Source organism: Chroicocephalus ridibundus, chromosome 5 (assembly GCF_963924245.1).
Source record: "Chroicocephalus ridibundus chromosome 5, bChrRid1.1, whole genome shotgun sequence".
NCBI classification, from domain to species: Eukaryota; Metazoa; Chordata; class Aves; order Charadriiformes; family Laridae; genus Chroicocephalus; species Chroicocephalus ridibundus.
Window position 1 is genome coordinate 6,859,735 of NC_086288.1, and position 16,700 is coordinate 6,876,434.

The 16,700-nt window shown below is 49.2% G+C and overlaps 1 protein-coding gene across 4 annotated transcripts in view; it reads right to left on the reverse strand.

Annotated features, from left to right (window-relative positions):
- The window catches only part of SHROOM3 (shroom family member 3), a 103,550-nt gene that overhangs the window by 39,634 nt on the left and 47,216 nt on the right, over positions 1-16,700 (reverse strand). Inside the window, exon 1 of one of the 4 annotated variants that reach the window (XM_063335554.1) lies at positions 10,616-10,889. The exons of the other annotated variants lie outside the window; for them this stretch is intronic. The gene's annotated coding sequence lies outside the window, so the exon portion shown is untranslated. Of the gene's footprint in view, positions 1-10,615; positions 10,890-16,700 lie in introns of those variants that run through there. 4 annotated transcript variants of the gene reach the window in all.

Here is a 16,700-nt window from a genome sequence, read left to right on the forward strand (position 1 = left end):
TTGAGAAAATGAACTCCCTCTTTGTCTGTGAGAGAGACCTAATCCTCGTTTTGCCCTGGAGGATTACTGGGTACTTAGAAAGGCACTCACATGCACATTTTTGGTTCGTGCCAGCTGCATTCGGGTCCACAATATGTAGCGCTTGCTTTGGTCTTTAGGTTTGACAATAGGCATTCCACTGCACCCAGAACTCGACCCCGGAGACTGCCACCCTTTTAAAGACTCCCTAAATCACCGCTTTCTGAAATGTGGGCCTTCCCCTGCTTTGCATGAGTAGTTTGCCCTCAGACAGCGCGTGTGAATTCGGCGCGCAGGCAGGCAGCTGGGCACGCAGCCCTGAAGCCCAGAGCCTTTTCTTGTGCTGCCGAGCCGGCGGCTGGAGTGCACGGTTCCCTGTGTGGCCCTGCCAAAAAGACCTGGAGCCTAGTTGGAAGGAAGAACCTGTAGGGCTGAGAAATTAGCTTTTATTCCTAGTCAGTTCCTGGCTTTTTGTAAGAGAAGTTTACGGTTATACTCAATTATAGCTTACTGTTTGTACCACAGTACCACCCAGAGAGCCTGCCTCTTCAGTCACTGGAGCCACCATTCCTGGATTGTACACACTGACATATAATAAAAGGTCATCCCTTTTATTATAGGAATAATAATTCCTATAATAATTCCAAATGCCCAGTGCCGCAGCACCAACTCTGTGCGTAGCTAGGCTTTTACCGCGGTGGTTGTCCATGCACAAGTTGGGTTTGTTGCTGGCCAGGATTTTGCTCTACCCACCAAGCTCAGGAGCCTTTACAGCCTCCTGGTGTTCCCACACGGGTGAGCTGCGCTCTGTGCAGCTCCGGCCCAAATCTTTCTAGGATCGTGGCTTAATTATGTAAAGTAGTAATTCGGGATGTAGTTTAAAGGAAGTAAAGGACCCTCATGTTCAGCTGGTGTAAGTTAGTACCGACTTGAGTCGCACTCTGCCTGCTCAGGGCAGATCTCACCTTCTCAGGAGGCGAGACGTGAGAGGTTACAACTGTCTTGGTCTGTTAAATGGTACCACCACAAAAAAGTGGAGAGCAATCCGCCCTGCACCCTGACTCCGCTTGTAAATGAAATGATTTCCTGCACCTCGCACTCAGAGAGTTTTAACCCCCTTAGAAAACAGGTCTACCTACTTATTGTGTCAAAACAAAGGAAAAAAAATACAGAGAAAGGGCATTTTCATTCTGTTCTGCCCTCGGACTAACAATGCTATCTATAGACCTGCTCTCGACCATTATTAAAAGTCTCTTGAGTTTTTTCAGAGACATAGGTCACACCGTCCTTTGGGGACACTGTGGGATTTACTTGGGGAATCATAACGTCACCCCTCTTCACAGGCTGTTCAGGACCAAGAGGCTACAAGGAACAATCTGTCAGAGCTGGCCATACAAGATTGGGCTCAGCTCTCTCTGAGGTGCCGAAGTGCTCCGATCTGTTAGTCAGCTGTGCCCGAAGTGAAGACGATGAACTGCAGAGCTCACGCACGCAGAAGGATCACTAACACATCTGTCCCTTTAAGGACTGTGGCTTACCACACACCGGTAACAATAACGTTATCTTTACAGGTTCTGGAGTATCCCAAGGCTTAATCATGCTGATCAAAAGTCATTCTGTATAAATGATAACAGTTACCTTTACTTACAGAACAAAAAACAAAGCACAACCTGGCTCTAAAGGACAAATGCAAATGAAAAAAAATAACTGCAGCTCCTACAAAGAAAGGCAGCCATAAGAAGGAAGCAAAAGTCGTACTCATATAAAATAAGGACTGGTTTCCATCTTAGGATTAGAGAATTAAAACAATCCCATAGGAAAAGACTACAAGCCCTCCATGCTGAAAAAACAGGTTTGTTCACAGGGAGAGAGTCAATAAGCAGAAGCTATTTTCCCAGAATTACTCTTTTTACACTCACCCTTCAGAACAGTGATATTTTCCAGACACAAAAGGGCCGTCCTAGGGAGGGGTCTGAATGTCAGGCAAGACGTGTCCCACCTGGGACGTGGCCTTTGGGTGAAGACCCGAGACCTGAAGGCAAGACTAACCCACACCGGGAACCTTTTCCAACAGCCCGTAGGAGCTGGGACCAGACTCGATCTGCTGGTGCGGTGGCTTGCGTGAGCACTTCCTAATATGTTAAAGGCAAACCAAACTAGGTCAGTTCAGACCAACAATTTAAATGGTTTAAAGCTAAAGATTAAGGGAGTGCTTACATGAACTGTTCCAGTGGCAGATGGATGAGATCTCTGGCACTGATGAGCAAGCGAGGGCATTAATCTCTTCCGCCAGCACAGCTGGATCTCTCTTCCTGGCTTGCACACGCATTGCCCTTAAGGGAACACGTCCTGAAATTTTACCCTAGCAGCTCTCTTTTGAAAATATGGATGTTCCTGAAGTGCTGGAACAGTAACTCAGGTTTTTTGAAAAACTGGTCTCAGTGGCTGGTACTGAGCGAGTGACAATCTGAGCATCTGCTCAGAGGGGGCAGAAGAAAGCCTCAAATTCTCATTTGTCACAGGCAGGGTGGACTTTCAGCATCAAGAATCGACTCGAGTCTGCAGCGGAGTTGCCTCTCTACTCTCTAACATGATTATTTTGCAGTGTTTCCTGGTATGCCAGCTTTTAATTGCAGTAAGTCGAGGGGTGGAGTGCATTTTACAGGCCTAAATCACCTTCCTGGGTGTAGCAATGCCTAATCCCCAGAATATAAACTACTTCTTATGAGCTGCTTCTCCATCCCACTCACCCACCTCTTCCTGGACAAATTCCTGAATCCTTTACTCAACACAGCATCCATTTACTTCCTCAGGACTTCAGCAGGAGATTTGCTCAAGTGAGAAATGAGTACAGATCGAGTAAGGAGATAAGGATTTGGCCAGCTGCGTTACAAAACACAATCTCTGCCGCACCTGCAGCATCATTTTGCACAGCGTTCAGAGCCCTGTAGCTCTCAGGGACTGTAGTATAGAAAAGCAAAGAGAAAAATACAGTTACTACAGGACCCAGTTACGCCTGTTACCCGTCCATCCATCCCTGAGGCAAGAAACGCTACCGTTGGTTCATCATACCTCTTCTGCACCACGTTAACTGGACAGGTCCAGTGGGAAACCAACGTATGGGTCCAGGGAGGGCACAAAACCAGCCCAGCAACAGCAGAAAGACTTGAGCTTTTCAGGTACATACAGAGTCCACAGAGCGTGTAAAAGCACAGAGCAAACAAAAGCCTGCTGAATACAGCAGAGTTGCAATCTGGCCGATCATCTCCTCGCATTTGTATTAATAAAGAGTGCAATGGCTTTGCTGTGGTTACTGTCTCCCTGCAACAGTGCTATCACAGCTTTTTTATAATTTCATCCATAAATGCAGCTATAAATTGGTGCGGGCAGCAAAACCCATGGAAGTGAAGCCATTCGAGTTACAACAGTGTGCCCAAGCTAAAGCTCTTCCCTCTGAGCATCTTGTGATTCTTTGACTTTTGATGAGAGCGCCCAAGGCGAGATACAGAAATGCTGGCTAGTAAGCTGAAAAAAAAAATAAAATCTGTTTGTCACTGAAATTATTTTTAGCATCTGTCAGTCCCACGGCGTGAAGAGCTATCTGACAAGAGTTTGGAAAAGGAAGAGGACTGCAGCCATGACAAGACACATCAGACGGGAGAGGGACCCTTGGACCCTCTCGCCTGGTGCCGTGCCTCAGTGCATCCCCGCTGTGCTCACACAAACCACCTCAAAGGAGGAACCGGCCTTCCCGATTCCACTCCCTCCTGGCGGCCACGGAGGCCCCCGGCACCTGCGGCTCCTCCAACAAAGGCAAGGGTTGGCCACCTACCCCTGCCCTGCGAAGGTAGCTGGAGCGCAGGGTGGTGGGGGGCCGGCCACCCCGATCCTGGTGCTGGTGGTGCGGGAAAGGCAACCCGGCCGCCCCACCGCACATTCCTGCCGCCAGCGGTGAGGGGCACGCACAGGGGACGCATACAAAGCAGCTTAAATTTTAAAAAAGAAGCAGGAGGGAGGTGAAGAATAGGGAGGACTGTAAGCGACAATAAAGCGATTATTCCAGTTTCAGCAGGCTGGGGAAGCATTGTAAGGGCGGAAAAGACAAGTGGGCTCGAGTCTCCTGATTAGCACGGAACAGAGATGGATGAGAAAGTAACACCGGAGCCACAAAAACCTCTGCAGTTGCCAGCCCCTGGTGGGACACTGACTGCCTTTCAACGGCACAGCTAAGTAAAGAGTTAATTCGTCTCCGTCTGCATAATGAAGTCTTATACAGCCTACATGAGAAACAGGATTAGTAACATCATCACTGATACGTGAACAACTGCTAAGGGTACAGAAGTCATGAACATTTTTCTTGCAGTCACAGGACTGGGGAATGTAGAAATTTCAGGCCATTTAGGACTAAGCTCTATTGTTACGCAGCATAAATAGACCTCTGCCTTCCTCCTGCTGAAAAGACACTACAAGCATCTTTCCTGTACACAGCCCCATGTGTGGGAGCTCCTCTACACTCGCTGCCAACAGGAAAACTCTTCCCTGTCCCCTTGTCTACTGTGTTTTGGTCCGATGATCCCGAGTCCAGACCCCAATTATTCCTTGGGCTCAAGGCAAGATCTGAAGCTGGGTCTTTGGATGTTCTACTGCGCGCACTGCAGGGCTGCATTAGCACCCGCGGAGGCTGGGGGAAACTCACACACTCGCCTGGATGAGCTCAGGGTCTTCCCTGGGGGTGCTGCCTTTGAGTACCAATGGGGCACCTCCAGGAACAGTTAAGAGAAATTACACAACAGATTGTCTTTGATTTCCAAGAAATGTCTCAAATCCTGCTGGGAACACGAAGGTGCTACTCTGTAGATAAAGCACCTCTCACTGCTCTTGGGAAACCCAGAAAGCCCCACTTAGCGTAAATGCCTGTCAGCTTTTGATGGGACTTTCCTCACAAGTGACTTAAGATGCATCTTAAAAATCCACCCAAAACCACTCTCTTTGAAACAGTATGAACTGTTTTTCCTTAGAGCAGCTCCGAGCGCATTAAGAAAGCACGGAGGAGATGACCACGCACTGCAGTGCCAACTGGCACTCTGACTTGAGGTCTTCCTCAGCTAAGCAGAAGGCCATTTACAAGTTAACAAAAGAGCTCACATGAAAAATTATTATTCCCCAGTGTGCACACCCTCTCAAAGGAAGCTGCATCTTTGCTAGGGACATGCCGTGATCTGCAGGCACAGTCTGGAAATCTCCGCCCCGCACGTCAATAGGAAAAAGGGGAGCAATACACACCCCCAATCTCAGCCTCTCCTCATACACAGGACCTGCCGTGACCGTCCTCATTAAAAAAAAAAAAAAAACACCTCCAAAATCAAGTCTTGGTGGAGCCAGTCCCAAACACAAATTGTCATTTGAGTCAGAAGTGCCAAACTCTTTCACAGAGCGAACAGCAAACCCAAATCCTATTAAGCAGCCATCAATGTCAATATTTATTCCTCACAAATCAGGGAGAAGTAGCCTAATAAATGGTGTCAGACTGAGCCTGGCGAGATGGAAGAGGAAGGGGATAGCATTGGGGAAAGGACATGACATTAATCAGCATCACCCCTGCAAAACCCTTGACAGAAACAAGGTAGTAAACTCATTAGCCACTTAGAAACTAAGCTCCTTTTTTGCTTCGCACAGTGATAGCCCCCAGTTTCCAGACTGAAGGTTTGGCATCCTTCACGACAAAGCCACCAGGCCCCGTAAAATCTTTTCCTTTCAATCTACCTCTCAACACACAGCTCTCTGGTCCGGAGAGGATTTGCTGGCTTAACTGCTGTCTTCCTCGATGCAGAGCAGCACCGTCCTGAGGTCTGGACTGCACTGCGTTAAGCACTCAAATTAACACGGAGTAAGACAGCTCCCAGGCAAAAGATGAGTCTGCACAGGAAGACAAACAAATAGAACGATGATTTCACAAGACAAAAAAGAGCCACTTCAAATACCACAGCTTCTCCTTCTCCCCGCAGATCATTCCTGCCCCTGGGTGGTGGTGTACACCGTCTCATCGGGTGTGCTAACACCGCCTCGCGTGCAGCCGCACGGCAAACCAGGGAAGGCAACCAGCCCAGCTTAACTTCTGCCAGATGACTCTGCTGAAGATGCCCGCGCCAGAGCCCGGAAAGAGACCCGGCTTTCCTCTGCATCGTCGTCACAAAAAGGAGTTCACGTTGGGTGAAACACAATGATGGTGCCAGGTCTTTTGACTGATGTAGCTCAGTGAAGATATTTGGATTTATATTTGCCCCTCACCTGACACACAGGAGAGATTTTGGGTTTGTTTCTATGCTGCTGCTAGGCCTTCTTTTACCCATGCTTTTTCTTGTTGCTCTTTAAAATGCTTGCTACCCCATTCCTTGTCCTCTGCACTTGGGATCTAATAATCTGCCTGAACAGCCAGGACCAATATGTACACTTAACAGACAAACTGCTGGGAAAGCCGCTTAAATAGAACTTGTGAGCTACGTAACAATATGGTTTCCTTCTCCTCGCCTAGACAGGAAAACACAACAGTAAGACAAACAGCCTCCAGGCTTGATCTTCCCATCAGGGCTGTAGCTTAGTTTTTAGAGCTAGATTTGCTCCTATCTATGCAGGGAGACTTAAGCTGCCACAGCACGACTAGGATGCAGCCATCTTGCACGGGGGGCCCTGTTCCCCACCATAACTGTGCTGTGCACTGGCCATCAGTTATCATCACGTACTTTACTTAAATTAGTCTGAAATGGAGTCTGTCTCCAGCCTGGAGCCTGTTTGTAACTGCAGAGGAATCTGTGCCCTCCGTAACACACGAGACGGGATCAGGTCACTGCTGGAGAGCACTTGGCCTGGCTATTTTTATTGTCTGGCTGAATACTTTTCTTCAATGCTGTTTTAAGTGCTGAAAGAATAGTAAAGATGAGATATTTTAAAAAAAAAAACAAACCCAAACCCAAACCCACCAAATAACCCACTGATAATCCATAGGAACTGTGTCCTATTTAACTTTTGGACGTTTCTCAAATCTTTACCCTTGTTGCCAGGATGCTGAAGGCATTCTGAAGTCAGAACATGATGAAATCTAATCAGGGTGAAGTGGGCTGGTTTCATTTTCATCAGATTCCTCTTTCAAAGGCACAAATTTACCCTTCTGATCCTTTTCCCTACCACTAGCACTGAGCCGAGACAGCAGTTCGGCTGTAGGATATCAAAAAAACCCACCCAACCCTCTTCCCTCAAGAACAACTGGTGATTGAAATTCTTCACGTTTATTTAAACCCAAAGGACAGTGACACTAATTCAAGCACTGCTACAACTAGAATGTAAAGGATTAATTAGAGAAGTGGCTCTCGTGTGAATACAGGGAAGCACGCATCGCATCATGGTTAGCCGAGCTTTTCACTCAAGTTAAACTTGGTAACAACTCCCCTAAATCACCGCTTTCAAACATACATAGTCTTTCCTTATGTGTCTCTTCTTTCCACTTGGGTGTCACAAAGTTTTAGATATTTATATCCTTTTGCAACTTTGGGTTCTTTGGAGTGAATCATCAATTTTTAACACAGCCTTTGCCAAGAAAAGGGAAATGCTTGCGAAGATGAGCATGCAAATGGGCAGTTTGCATCCTTCTCGGTCTCCTCCGCAGGACAGATGACCCTCGGGGAACATCCCTGTTGCATCCACAAGAGAGAGGCAGTCTCTGTGACAGAAGGGTGACCCATCCTCTGCTTGATTGCCACCAGCAAAATGAGGGAGAGTGGCATCCCGGAGACTGTCAGACAGGATGGCTGAGACAGCGGGAGGCTGTGAAATCCTGTTTTTGGAGCAGAGTCAGGGCTTGTCTAAAACTGGTACAAGAATTAGGGAAACATTGTCATTGTCTCTCCTCTGCTTTACAGGAGTTTAGCCGGGCTCTAGGTATTGTTCATCCGAGGCAATACGCTTTATCCCCACTGTGCAGCTTGCTTGTACGCCCGGTGATATAAAGGTAGTCTTTGTGTGGCGAGACTCAAGACTCCCAACTGCACTCGTACAGGAATCCAGCGCACAAATAAGCTTCCACTTGGGGACATTCATGAATAAGCATTTGTAACAGGCAATTAGTACTTAATTTCAAATGTCTGACCTGTCACAGATTTGGGGCTAGGTCTGCAGCTAGCAAAAATCAGCTTTGTTCCATTTCCGCGTCGATAACAGGTTTTCCTTCCCAGCGACTTGAGCATCTGAAATACTGGGACTATACACAGTGTGGCTACAGCGGGCCTGATCCTGCTGACCGTAAGCCATTCTCTACTCCCACATCCATTAAAGTCAGCCAGCTTGCCACTGTGAGCACTGAGAACTCATCACGTTAGTTCTGCTGAGTGTGTGTCGAATTGGGGCCCTCAGAACAGGGGTTCAGCCTTCACCCCTTCTCCTACACCCGGTGCCGGCCACGATAACTCTTTATCTCAACAAATGCTAGCCAAGCTGGAAATGCTGGTGGGACTCACGCAGGGCTAGGGAAGAGTGGCATTATAAAATACCCAGTTTGATGTCATATCCTGCTTATTTATTTACTTATACCGCCATCGAGGTGAGGAAGCCCCGGAACGGACCTGGCTCCACTGTGCCAGATGCTCTGCAAACACTGCAGTGAAGGATGATTGCTCACCCAGAAGGCTCACCATTAAAGCAGGGTCCTCCCTAACTAAACAAACATGGGAAGGATGTTTTCCCCATCACTGCTGTTCCCTCACAGCACCCTTCTCGAGTCCATCTGCTCACTGACGCTGACTGCATCCTACCGTGAGGACGCGGCTTTTCTCCTGTTGCTGCCAAGAGCTAGGCCACTGCGCAGAGGGAGGAGGGCTCTACGTCACATCGCTTTTCTTCTCATAAAAAATCCAGGGTCTGTTTGTTTGCCGTCTACTGAGCACAGGGACATTTGACAAGGCTTTTGGCTGCTGCAGCATCGCAGCTTGTCTATCTCCCAGACGCAGGACTCCCACCTGCGGCGACAGCAGCCCTCTCTGCGGAGCGATGCCAAGGAGGCTGGAGCTGACTGTGTATGTAGTCATTGGCTTCTTAGCAATGTTTTATATCTAAACTTATGGCCTGCTGATCTCTGGAAGAAAAGCCTCTGTGATTATTAAATGGCAGCCTGAACTTTCCTATAAAAATTACAGTAATTCCTATTTCAGTCAAACTGAACTTCCCTCTTCGATTTAAGAACCACAGGTGCCAAGCACCATTCCATATGCACCAACAAACTCTCAGTCCTCTAAATCCTCATATTATGGACCTGCAGGAACAACCTTCTCTCTCACCACTTGTGGGCTGGCCTGGACTTCACCTCTCTTAGTCAAAGGAGTTTTAGGGCACTGATTGCTGCCGGAGCTCAGGAAAATCTCAACGAGCGCCTAGCAGGACCTGAGTCAAGCCTCCACTGCTGAGAAAATACACTGGGCTGCTGAGATTCACCCCACTGCTTGCTGGGCAAAAGACGACTGAAGTTTGGGACAAAAAATGTACGTGCTTCAACGGGTGCTGCTGGTGTCACCCAATGGGCGGGGAGCACTGAAGGGATAGGAAATTTAAGGCTGGGTGTAGTCAGAAGAACATGCAGAGGTCAGTCTTAAAAAGGCATTATAGCAGGGAATCAGAAAAACACATCTCTGGACCTTCTGAGCAGAAGAAGCAGAGGAGAAAACTGGAGCAAAGGCAAATGGGCAAATGAGGTCTGTGGGTCACATTCCTCCCAAATTTACAAAGATGGATGCTAGCTGATAATGTTACACTTGAATATAATTCTGTTCTTAGCCATTTTAAGGAGTCTGTGGGTCATTCCAACCAGGTGATAAAATTTCTCCGCTCCTGTCCCGGTATCTCATTGCAAGGTGCATGCCAGCAGAGCTACCTCCAAGAACACTACACCACTTACTAAAACATGCAACAGCTGCCAGCGCGCAAACGAGAAACCTCCTGCTGCTCGGATGCCCAGCAATTTCCTCAAGAGAAACTGCTGTAAAGGGACCCTTCAAACACCGCAGCCCTCGCCCAGCTGCAGCATGGCCAGACAGGAGAGTTAAATGATGTCCGTGCAATCGGAGCCAAAAGATGGGGTTTAAATCACACACCTGGAGAATCCCTCCGAGTAACGAGCTTTCACATGTGGACGGAGGGAAGCGCAGCACGGCGGGGTCTGACCCTACATCCCTTCCCTCCCTGCCCGCTCCCTCCCTGCGTCCGGAGGCTCCAAAAAGACCGAACAAGAAGACGGCACCTGGAACGGGAAGGGGCGGCCGCCCCCCCAACCGCTCCGCCGGTGCCAGCCGGGCTCCGGGGCCGCCGCCCTTTGTTAGCCCTCCCTGCCCTGCCCGCCCGGGCGCCTCTGCCCTTGCGGCGGGCCACCGGCCTCCCCTGCCCCCCGGGCACCCCCCGGGTACCCCCCTGCCCGCCGGCTGCCGCGCTGGCGGCTCTCCCTCCGCGCACCGCCCGCCCCCCGCTCCCCGCGCCCCGCGCCCCGCGCATCCCCCGCCGCCAGCCCGCTGTCCCCCGGTCCCCCGGAACCCGGTTCCCCGCCGGCAGCGGCCCCGCTCACCGTGCCCCCCCCGGCAGCTCCCGGCGCCGGCGCCGCGCTCACAGCCCCGGGCGAGGGCGCCGGAGCCCGGCAGCGGCCGCCACCGGCAGGTGCCGCGGCGGGCAGCCCGCCCCCAGCACCGCCCCGCCGGGCCGGGAGACCTCGGAGGGCTGGGGTCCCTCCGACGCACTGCCATCCTTTTCCCGAGCGGTCCCGGGAACAGCCCAGACCCCCCCAACCCATAAATCGGAGGCCGTCGGGACGCGCCGTGCCTCTGATGGCAGCCTCATCCCGCGCCATCGCAACCCTGCGGTCCGCGGCAGCAAGTCCCACCAGCCACGTTAATGCCGGGGTGGCTTCCAGAGCATCTGCCGTCACCTGCTAGGTTTGTTGCGTGCAGCACATTTAATCAGCAAATGAACTGTTGTATCTCGTGAAGGAAAATGACAAGCAGAGACGAGATAAATACACCCTTCTCATTTCTCTCATTTGCCGTGAATAACTAAAAAAACTACGTTCAAGCCGCGGAATGATTCGTGTCACGCACAGGGGAAGGAGTTAAAGTTTAAAGCAGGAATTTGTACTTCTAACGCCCTGTTCTTGGCTCATGTAAAACGAGCACAGTGTTATTACTGAGGGGAGCAGGTTTACGTCTAGGAATTAAAGTGGCCAGACTTCATGTCGTGTAAGTCTTCCTGCCTGAAGACTGCAGGATTTCACTTTCCCGTGCCCAGTGATGACAGATTCTGCAGGTGAAATGAAATGGGTTTCTGATTTCCCTTCCTGACACTTCCCATCCACCTTCCTGCCCTTCAACACCTTCCTCTCCCTTTCTGCCCTGTATCCTCCTTTAGGACTCCTGGGTTTTTTTGTCCGGTAGCTGTTTCCTCCCGAGAGGTTGCTCCATGGTCACCTTCGTTCTTTGGTTTTGCACACGGATGGGAATATGGTGCCTGCTCCTGGCACTACAGCCTTTAACACCAGCGAGCCATGCAGGAGGAAGTGGGCAAGTCCGTGAGGGAACGGGATGCACTTTCACTGAAGGAAAGAAAACACCTTTTGACGCCCCAAAAAGGTGATCAAAGCAGATGCTGGAAAAGCTGCTCTTCACAACACAAGTATCTGCCCCGTAATGGCACTTTTATCCAGGAATGTCATCCAAAAGTATCCCTATTTTATAGAGGGAGACAGTAGTACTTTATAGAGGGAGGAAAAGGGATGTGCCCTTAATTTGAGTGGGAAAGGATCCCACTCCCCAACGTGCTCTTGACAGCGAAGAGGCACTGGCTTCCCTGAAGCCGTTCATTCACCCTCTGTTAAGCTATCATAAAAGCTTACATGGATAGTTTTATTTCAGTTGATAGGTAACTTATTCTGTCTTAGCTTAAAATGGTCCCTTTCAGTCTTATTTGAACTAAAATATTCTACTTCCCCAAAATAATAAAAGTGGCTTAATGGCCTTTTGCACAGGTGCATCTCTTGTCAGGTTAAATTACGCGCAGCCAGCGCTAGCTTTCATGCTGACGTCTCTTTCTCTATCTGCTAACTCGTAATCAGCAGCCTAAAACGCTTAATGTTTAACAAGATGCGTAAATCATAGAGCCTGTGATAAACCAGAATGAGAGATGTGGAAGAAACGCTTGAGGTGATGTTATAAAGGCAGTATGCGTTAGCTATGAGTCTTAATGATGAAAGCCACCGCGAAGCGGCACCTCTCACGGTACAATTTCCCATATTTTCTCCACTTGTGCTTCCTAGTGAAAAATACTTGTCACTATGGTGATGGTTTCATTGAGATTTTAAAGACTTCAAGTGTACTTTGCATCTTGGCCAGCAACTCTGAGAGATACTGAGTGGTAAACAGTTTCCCCGAAGTTACCAGGCAATGAAACAAAGTCCTTTTTGGGGATGTAATCATAAAAGCTCATGAACATTTGTCCTCCTGGGGTAAAAAACAAACAAACAAAAAAAATACCACCTGTAGCATAAACGTGAGGCTCCCCATAACCTTGGAGTATTTATTTAAGCATTATGTACTTATGATAGCACAGGTACTCACCCTGAGGCAGATGACAGGCAGCTAGTCCAAGCGGGAATTAGCTATGAGGGATCATAACAAGCACACACTGCTGACAAAAGGAAACCTTCGACACAACTTCCAGCCACACCGCCCTGGAGTGATGACCACAGCTTCCCTCCTAGACCAAACAGGCGTGGGCCAGGCAAACATCCAGGCTGGGGAGCGGAGGTGCTGCAGGAAGCTCTGGGTGATGGACGGCCACATCTAGGAGGTGCTCAGTGTCCACAGCTCAACTTGTGTCTCTCCTGCATCAGCAACACTACTTTTGGGTTAGACGGCATGGACCATTCTCCTGCAGGATACGGCCAGGCTTGCAGGGGAATGTGCTGGCCCCCAGCACCATCACTGGAGCAGTGCGCTGCTGAGTGGTGGTGGCAGTGTCCTAGCTAGGATGTCTCGCTGGCCTTACACAGCCAAAGCCATCCTGCTCTCGCCTTGCCAGGTGATACCCGGTCCTCCCGCCAAGTATCAGCTTGGGAAATTGCACTTTGGCCTTTGTGCAATTCTCTCCTGATCCTGCTTCAGCAGAAAAGTGATTCTTCACCGTTCGGTCGGAGCAGCCCTGGCTGGCGCGCTGTCCTGTACAGCTGCTGTGTCACAGGGCAGGCCAGCATGCAGAGCAGGGCCACCTCTCCGGCACAGCTCAGCCCCCACTGAACTACCTCCGTAACTTTTTCCAGCAGGTACCAGGCTAAATGCCGAGCCCTTCAGTGCTTATTCTGGAAAGAAAAGCCCTTCCGTGCAAACAAATGAAAGAATATATATAACAAAGCATGATTTCTCAAAGGTGTAACAAAGCGTGATTTCTCCATCAGGTGACCCTTGTGACACCAGTATCAAATGATACATCCTGCAAGGAGTACGAATCAGGGGGAGGACTCAGAGGGTTGTTTTTAACATTTTTTGCAGGATTTGGGTTTCCTGCTTGGTGTTTGCTTCTGATGGCAGTTTAATGCTATTTAAGCACAAGAGTAGAGGTCATACAGTCCCCCTCAACAAACTACAATCATTGATGTAGCAGATTTTCCTCAGTCCTGCTGGGGTTTTCACTACCTTTGAAAACGTACGTCCTTTGACTTATAAGAAAAACTGAATACACTAGAGCTGGACTCTCCAGTGCCCAGATGTTTTCCCGATGTGTTTCTCCCAAATGTAGCAAGTTGCATTAGAAGCTGAGTGAAATATGGCAGAGATGGATGTGAGTATGTGTTCAAAGGCTGCGGAGAAGACCTTGCCCATCTCACTGCCCCTTCCCACCTGGCAATGGTGGGAGTCAGGTTGAAAGCAGGCAGGCAATTTCATTTCAGGTCCCACGTCACAGCGAACAGGCAGCAAATACATCGCTGTCACCAGCGCCGGAGCCTGCCAGCTGGATCTGGAGCAGGGGGAGACAGCCTAAGAAAAGCTTGTGTACACACCACCCTGACACGCATTTGCGATGTTTGCCTTTGGGAGTAGATGAAGACGCCCTAGGGCTATGTTTGCACCACTCTTGCAAATAATTGTTGGGAACCAGTTGCAAGAGCCACCACAACTAGAGCTCTGGATGGTAAGGGGAGTGTTGACCCATGGTCGTGATGATTTGAGGGTCAGGTTAAAGCAGCCCACTTTGCGTGACATAAATTTGTTCACTGTCAGTGGCCACTCTGAAATAAAATCGAGCATTCTGGTCAGCGGACCACACAACACGAGCTGCACACCTTGTCAAACGCAGACTAGGGGCACTTTGAAGGGTCACGGAGGCTTTCAAGCTATTACCTGCTTCAGTTCATGTCACTGATGGACTTGGTAATGGAGGCAGAAGAATAAACACGGCATGTTTCCTCGAGCTGAGGCCATTGCGTATTAGCAGGATCAATGCACATACATGGTAAGTGGGTCCAACTGCCCTAGACCTACAAAGCACTCAAGCCCATTTTTCAGTTTGATGCCACGAATCACTCCACATACCTCCCCCTCCCCATGTATTTCACCAGAGATGACAGGAATAACTGTGCTGTGGGGAAACAAAGGACTCAGACATTCATCTGGGATTTTTTTCTCTTTCGCTTTTTTCTAGCCACCACAAGAAAAACCTCCAAACCCCCAAAATGAACAGCAAAAAATCCAAAGGGAAATAAATATGAAGAGACTTATCAGAGGACCAACGGCAAATGAAAGAAAGATAAAAGAGAGCGTGAATGCCAAGTGCGTTTTTAGGAGGCTGTATTCATCCTGATGCACCTGGGTCCTGCATCGCAGCAACGCTCAACAGTGCCGGAGCCAGCGGGAGCCAGCGCTCCTGTTCTCCACCTCCCTGGCTCCAGGCTCCCTGGTGCCTGGATGCCAGGTACTGCCTTGCTCAATGAACAGCGTGCTCCCAGGGCACTTGATAACCAAGAAAACTTCCTTCTTCCTGCTTAAATAAAGCTGCGATGTCTCCTGTGAGACGGGGGAGCGCCGCACGCCCGCGTGCCCGAGTGATGGCACTGGAAGAGCGGCAGAGCGTTGGAACGGCACAAAGCCCCAGATCGTGGTGTTCCCCCTCATCCAGTGCTCCCCTGCCTCCCCGTCCTGGTACTTCTCACAACACAAGCTGCTGGACACAGAGCTGGGCTACAGCGAGTTCACAGAAATGGAAAAAACATCTTATTTGAAGGATGAAAGGGCAATGTCAAATGCCCCAAAAGGAAACTGTCTTGTGCCTGTAATTTATTGGCTTGCTGGCCAATGCAGATGCCAGACTCCAGTAAATTTGGACCAGTTTGTGCATTTGCTCAGGCAGCTGGTGTGAAACGCGAGACCTGTGTCACATTCGCTGGTGGAGGAAGGGAAGGCGTGGGATGGACAGAGGAAATTAGATTTTGAAATAAGACATGGGCTGCACTGAAGAAGGATGATTTCCTTTGAGGAGCTGTTTGCAACGCTGACATACCCACAGACCATGAAGAGCGCGAGCCAGGAGGGGCTGGAGCCAGGGCTATCAATCAGAGGAGGGAAAAACTCCAGGGAAGGTTCAGGTTTTGCAAAATGTGCCCAGTCGCCTTTCGATTTTGCAAACCTGCACCACAAGTTGCTCAGAGGCAGGACCGTTTGAATCCAAGCCCATAAAGCTCGGGGAAGTTTAGAGAAATTCCCCGTTTTGGCTCAACTCCAATTCAAATTACCTCCTGGAAGGTGAGGAGGTGTTCAGATAAATATCAGAAACCGCTCTCTAATGGGTCAAGGCCATTTTTTCCAGTGAACAAAAGTGATTTTTCTTGGATCTCTCTTACACTGCATATCTCAGACTGAACTTAAGATGGCTGTGAAATAATTAAGAAGCAGGGAAGTCCAAACCCTGCAGCAATGAATGCAATCCCCTATTAAATTTTTCTCTTGGAGACTTATCTCAAATAAAACCAGTGAAAAATCATTTTAAGATTGAAATGAAATTGATTGCAAGAGGTTTGTAAGGAAGTTCACTGTTACGTCAAGGGGTTTTGGAAAGAAATAGCATATTCACGTGTGCCAGCTCAGGAAAGTTAATTCTTAATGTTTTTATCAAACTAACCTGTCCTCTGCACTTATGTCCTTAAGCTTCTCCCCAGTTCTTGGTATCGCAGTCACTGTGAGCACCGCTCTGGGAGTGGAGATATCCCTAAGATATACATGATGGTAATGACGACAGCATAAAGAGGAAACAGAAGAAGGTTCTTAAACAGATCAAGGAGAGGAAAAGGGCAGAAAATAGATGTGCATCTACTTTTCCTCTAGCATCCTGGAGAGGTGAAAGGAAGGCAGCCAGAACGGCAGTTTTCTCTTGCTGTGAAAGACCTCCTCTTTCCTTCTGAGCTACCGACGAGCAGATTTAGGGAAAAGAAGAGGAAAAAAGGACATTTGTACAGCGAAGAAAAGAGGAGGAGGCTTTGAAGACCTAATTAACAGACTCTGTCCCAAGTCACTTCAGTTCAGCTGCATCACAAAAGTCCGACAGAGATCCATGGGACCCCAGCAACCTGCCTGAGAGAGGGCGACACTGTAAACAAAACCAGGCGCTCCGAAAAC